Here is a 6,365-nt window from a genome sequence, read left to right as displayed (position 1 = left end):
TGAACTGATATGGCAGAAGAAATGAAATAAGATTCACTAGCCTTTTTGTTTTGAAAGCCTGCTATGTGGGTGCACTTTCTTCTGACTAAAATAATAGTTTATTTGCTTTTGAAGTGTGAAAAGAAAAAATGGTTACTTGAAAGAAACTCCAGCCCATGGAGTAAAGATGGCCTGTCTTTGGGAGTCTCCTCTGAGCATGTAACAGTGAAAATGGCATAATCTGCATTAATATCTCATAACCCGAAGACGGGATAATTAGGGAACACACACAAACTGGTGGCACAAGGAAGTGTGTGCACAGAAAAAGGAAATCTGTAATTCTTTAAAGATAGGAAGGCATTCTTCCTCACCAAAATGGGTACATTCTGCTCAGTTATCAAGTTTGAAAATCTCCAAGAATTAGAGACAGTGTCACTGGGGTCCCAGTATAGCCCGTGGTGTTGTAGCAGTATAATGTGCGAGGGCCATGACTGACTCTGTGCTGTGGTACCCGCCCTTACATACGGCTGGGGGAAGCATGGATTTCATCATGTTAACAAACTGGATTGTCACAATTCTTTGTAATTACTTCAAAGCTATGTTTTAGTCCTGGCTTTGTCCCTCTGGGGTGGGAGCTGGAAAATTCTCAGGATGGCATGTACCTCCGGTATCATCAAGTCTCCAAGCACACAAGGCACCGTAGTCCCCTCACTGCTGGCAGTGTGGCAGGTGTGTGATGAAGATGGACCACCGCTGTCCTTGGATCAACAACTGTTGTGGTCACTGAAATCATGCTTCGTTCATACTGTTTCTGCTTCTAATACCATTGGGTGTATTCAGGCTGCCTTCATTTTTGTTATGATTATATACGCAGCTTTACAACTGGCTCTCCTTTGTGTGGAACACGGTAAAGATCTATATGAGTGCAGATGGGAGAGATCCTCCTCCAACTATTCCATTTGGATTAGCTGCATTTGCTGCCATCGTGTTTGCCTTGGGATTAGCTTTAGGAACAACCATTGCCACTGGGACATTGTTTTTTATCTAGATGAAAATAATTCTCAGAAACAAAACTTTATTGCATCATGGATTGAAGAAAAAGCTACAGATCAAATTCAATGAGATGAAGTTTTTGTTTTCCCTTACGATATGGGAAGTTGATGGAAGAACTTTAAACAGGTATTTACCTGGTCAGGGGTCCCAGAAGGAGATGGACTGGAGTGACCAGTAAGTGAAGGCTGTCACCAGTACAATTTAACAGAACAGTTGGAAGAAAAAAGCAGATAAAAAGAGTAAGAAGTGTTTAGTATAAAGTAAGAGTACAGTGGTGCCTGCTGACCTTTGAATAAAGGAATTAAAACAATCTTCATGAGCCCCTGCACTGAAGAGCCTCGAATAATACTGCAGAGGGGGGAGTTCGTTTCAGCCAGGAGAGGGTTACAATACTGGTTGTAGGAAGACAAAATTCTTGATGATTCCTTTATAGAAGATGTTTCAAGAGTAAGAGGATGGTTCCCTAGAACTGCATGGAGAAAGTGGCCCTGTGATGCTGTGACAAGCCCCAGGGAACGAGAAGAAAAATAGATAGCCTCTATTAAAATACAATTATTCTTACGTCTGCCCCATTACTTGGAAATTGTACATGTTACCAAAATATTATGTAATGAGCCTATATGTGGTTAAGGTGTTCTTTCCCTCAAAGGTGCCCTAGTGCCATGATCTAAATACTTTTATGAGCATTTTGAAGTGGTGAAGCCAATCTGCATATGCCTTTGAATTCCTGCCCCTCTTTGCCACCTTTTTCTTTCCCCCCAAAGAAAAACACTTCACCCAAAGAAATCAATTGTATTTTCTCTAGGGTTTTTTATGAACTGTACCCTAGGGACCTCACCTACAGATGTTGTTCCCTCTTTGCCTGGAGCATCTGCACATGATGCTTTACCCTGTTTCCTCCTCAGTTGATATTTCTTATGTAATATTCTAGATACTGTAGAACTTAACTTGTCAGATTCAATATAAGATCAAGTTTTGTTAACTGTCTTTTATTTTTATTATTTTTTAAAATATATTTATTGATTATGCTATTACAGTTGTCCCATTTCCCCCCCCTCCACTCCATCCTGCCCACCCCCCTCCCTCCCACATTCCCCCCCCCCCCATAGTTCATGTCCATGGGTCATACTTATAAGTTCTTTGGCTTCTACATTTCCTACACTATTTTTACCCTCCCCCCTGTCTATTTTCCACCTATCATCTATGCTACTTATTCTCTGTACCTTTACCCCCCTCTCCCCCTCCCCCTCCCTTATTGACAACCCTCATGTTCTAGTTGTTTGCCTAGTTTGCTCTCGTTTTTGTTTTATGTGTGGTCATTAATAACTGTGAGTTTGCTGCCATTTTTACTGTTCCTATTTTTGATCTTCTTTTTCTTAGGTAACTCCCTTTAACATTTCATATAATAAGGGCTTGGTGATGATGAGCTTCTTTAACTTGACCTTATCTAAGAAGCACTTTATCTGCCCTTCCATTCTAAATGATAGCTTTGCTGGATACAGTAATCTTGGATGTAGGTCCTTGCGTTTAATCTTGGGTAATGTAATTATGATGTGCCTTGTTGTGTTCCTCCTTGGGTCCAGCTTCTTTGGGACTCTCTGAGCTTCCTGGACTTCCCAGAAGTCTATTTCCTTTGCCAGATCGGGGAAGTTCTCCTTCATTATTTGTTCAAATAAGTTTTCAATTTTTTGTTCTTCCTCTTCTCCTTCTGGCACCCCTATAATTAGGATGTTGGAATGTTTCAAGATGTCCTGGAGGTTCCTAAGCCTCTCCTCATTTTTCTGAATTCTTGTTTCTTCATTCTTTTCTGGTTGGATGTTTCTTTCTTCCTTCTGGTCCACACCATTGATTTGAGTCCCAGTTTCCTTCTCATCACTATTGGTTCCCTGTACATTTTCCTTTGTTTCTCTTAGCATAGGCTTCATTTTTTCATCTGTTTTTCGAACAGATTAAACCAATTCTGTGAGCATATTGATAACCAGTGCTTTGAACTGTGCATCCGATAGGTTGGCTATCTCTTCGTCGCTTAGTTGTATTTTTTCTGGAGCTTTGAAGTGTTCTGTCATTTGGGCCATTTTTTTTTGTTTGTATTGGCGCGTCTGTTACTTTAAGGGGCGGAGCCTTAGGTGTTCACTCGGGCGGGGTAATGCTGGTCACTGCGCTGTGGCGCTGTGATGCTGTACGTGGGGGAGGGGCTGAGTGGGAGCAATGGCGCCCACCTCGTTCTCCTCCGGATTTCAGTCTTTCACTCCGATACCCACAATCAAACTGGGCCACTCTGGTGCTGGTTCCCGAGTAAGAGGGCCTGTGCATACTCTAGGCCCCTGTGGGTCTCTCCAACAACCTCTCCTGTGAGGCTGGGAGTCTCTCCTGCTGCTGCCCCAACCCCCAGGGGCGCTTTCAATCAGAGGTTTGAGGCTTTATTTACCCTGGGTTGCGCGGTCTGCTTCGCTGCCTGCCGTTCGTCCGGTTTATCTGTGGGCGAATGTGGTGCTGCAGGGTGCTACCCGCCACTCTGCCTGCCCCACTCTCCGCCACTCTGAGTCCGGCCCTCTGGGTTTATCTGTGCAAATGTGGGGCCTCAGGGTCTACTAGTGCTCAGACTGCCTGCCCCGTTAGTCCCACACTCCGCCAGTCTCAGTCCCGCCACAGCCACGCGAGTCCTCTCCACCCAGGTGCCTGTCTCCGCCCCTCCTACCAGTCTGGATGAATGTTTATTTTCTATTTCCTTGGTGTCGGTCCCCCTTGCTGTTCGATTCTCTGTCAGTTCTGGTTGTGCGAGGAGGCGCAGTGTGTCTGCCTACGCCGCCATCTTGGTTCCTCTGTTAACTGTCTTTTAACAATGCTGATTTTGTCAAACCAAATAAAATTGATGGATGTTCTCTATAAATTAAAAAAAAAACAGAAAAGAAAATGGAATAATATACATAAGATACACAAGGAAAGAAAATGTGAGCAAAAGGTTTTATGTCAAGTAAGAGTGGCATGAATTGTGATCAACATGCAGGCACTTGGGGAACATTGCTCTTACGGGCCTGTATTAAAGTGTCTACTAGAGATCAAGTCCACCACAGATTAGAGAGACAGGAACTGGTTGGTGAGCATGAAGTATATGATGCTTGCAGAACTAAGACTTAACGAAGGTTGAAAGAGGGAGAATATGTAAAGGTGTTATGATTTGTCAACACAGATCTAGTACAACCATTTAAAAGAAGGAGAGAATAAGATTAGCCTAAAAAATTTGCCTGTTTTCTCTGAATATAATTTGTGGTGGTGGTAGTATTGTTATTCTGAAACTGTCGCACAATTATTATAGGTCAGAGCAAATGATGGGATATTCTAGTTCTGTCATTCCCCTGGCTGCTTCAGAACTAGGATTCTTGGTATGGAAGAAAGGGAATGCAATCCCCTAATAACAGTCTTCTAATGTCTAGATTATGGTCTTGAAATACTATGTTCCACTGAAGGAAACTCGGGTTACTTGGAGAAAATAAATGGCTGATTCCAGTTCGGGAGTAGGAAGTGTACAAGATAAACTGAAACCTTTTGTCTTACCGAAGACTGCTAGAGCTGTAGACAAAGGTCTCAGGAGTCATCCTGAAGAGGCTCCGCGGTAACAGGTGAAAGAAACAATTTGAGCCTTAATGAGGATAGTGTTTAAATATATTTAAATCCATGATTTCATAATATCTAAAAAGAAAGCTAATTTGTCAGCTTCTGAGGATGACAGATAACCAATTCATTATTGTGATAATTGTGTGAATAAAAACAAAGAATCAACTGTTTGTTTATATTGCCTGTCCTTTTTGAGCTGTGCAACTGGGTAACCAAATGGTAGATGAAGGGAAACATGTCTTTATAAAGTCATTCCAGCCAATAAATGAAAATAATGTGGTAAAATCACCATCCTAATGATCTCAAATGAATTAATGAACCTAGGCATTGAGTACAAATAACTACCAACATTAAAAACAAATGAACCAGGGGGGAGTGGGGAGGGGACAGTGAGGAGAGGGGATCACAGGAACTACTATAAAGGACACAGGGACAAAATCAAGGGGCAGGGTGGAGGTGGAGAAGGGAGGGGGGTTCGGCTGGGGTGGGGTGGAGGGATGGGGAGAAAAGGCCAATTGAATTGTAATTGAATAACAATAAAAATTAAAAAAAAATGAAAAGCAGACATTTTGTATCTCCTGGTGAAAGAACGCACCAACACTCAATCTTGCCAAAGGGATAGAATCTGAGTCTCACCAATCCTCTGCACTCAGTGGCCGGTTTGCAGGAAATGCAGGGCAGAGGGCAGGGGAACATGCTGACCTGGACCATGAGCATGCAGTCATCAAAGTCCAGCTGGGAGGAAACTTCACAGGGGAAACAGTCTAGGTCCTTCAACAGACTCATTGTCAAGGAAAGAAAGGGTCAGAGGGAGATATGCAAAATTAGAAAGGGGAGCAAACTAAACTGTGCATACAGGTGATAGAACGTAAAGTAACACAAGAAGGTGATTATACTTTTAGAGGGAGAAATGGAGGCAGTGATTAGTATGGGGCACGTGGGGGACAGTTCACCAAGTGCTCTGTCATTAACACATTGCTATACTTGTTTATTTTTTGTTTTTTGTTAAATCTCTATTTATTTATTGTTTGTTTATTATTGTTGTTTAACAACAGTTGTCTCTGTTTTCACCCCACCACTCCCCCCAAACCCCACCCATCCCCACCTCCCACCCTCGATCCTGCCCCCTTTGCTTTGTCCATGTGTCCTTTATACATGTTCCTTGATGACCCTTCTCCTTTGCTGCCTCCATTATTCCCTTCCCCCTCTCCTCTGGTCACTGTGGGTTTGTTCTTTATTTCAATGTCTCTAGTTATATTTTGCTTGCTTGTTTGTTTTGTTGATTAGGTTCCACTTATAGGTGAGATCATGTGGTATTTGTATTTCACATCCTGGCTTATTTCACTCAGCATAATGCTCTCTAGTTCCATCCATGCTGTTCCAAAGGGTAGGAGCTCCTTCTTTCTTTCTGCTGTGTAGTATTCCATTGTGTGAATGTACCATAGTTTTTTGATCCACTCATTTGCTGATGGGCACTTAGGTTGCTTCCAACACTTGGCTATCGTAAATTGTGCTGCTATGAACACTGGGGTGCACAGGTTCTTTTGGATTGGTGTTTCAGGGTTCTTAGGGTATAATCCTGGCTGTGGAATTGCTGGATCACAAGGCAGTCCCATTTTTAGTTTTCTGAGGAAATTCCACACTGTTTTCCACAGTGGCTGCACCAGTCTGCGTTCCCACCAACAGTGCACTAGGGTTCCCTTTTCTCCACAACCTCT

At 42.8% G+C, this 6,365-nt stretch overlaps 1 pseudogene; it reads left to right on the top strand.

Annotated features, from left to right (window-relative positions):
- The first annotated feature begins 466 nt into the window (after positions 1-466).
- LOC112301071 (palmitoyltransferase ZDHHC6 pseudogene) lies at positions 467-1,563 on the top strand (annotated as a pseudogene).
- The last annotated feature ends 4,802 nt before the right edge of the window (positions 1,564-6,365 follow it).

This window comes from Desmodus rotundus, chromosome 8 (genome assembly GCF_022682495.2).
Source record: "Desmodus rotundus isolate HL8 chromosome 8, HLdesRot8A.1, whole genome shotgun sequence".
Lineage (NCBI taxonomy): Eukaryota > Metazoa > Chordata > Mammalia > Chiroptera > Phyllostomidae > Desmodus > Desmodus rotundus.
Note: the sequence above shows the minus strand (reverse complement) of the source record. Positions and strands in the feature narration are given on the sequence as shown.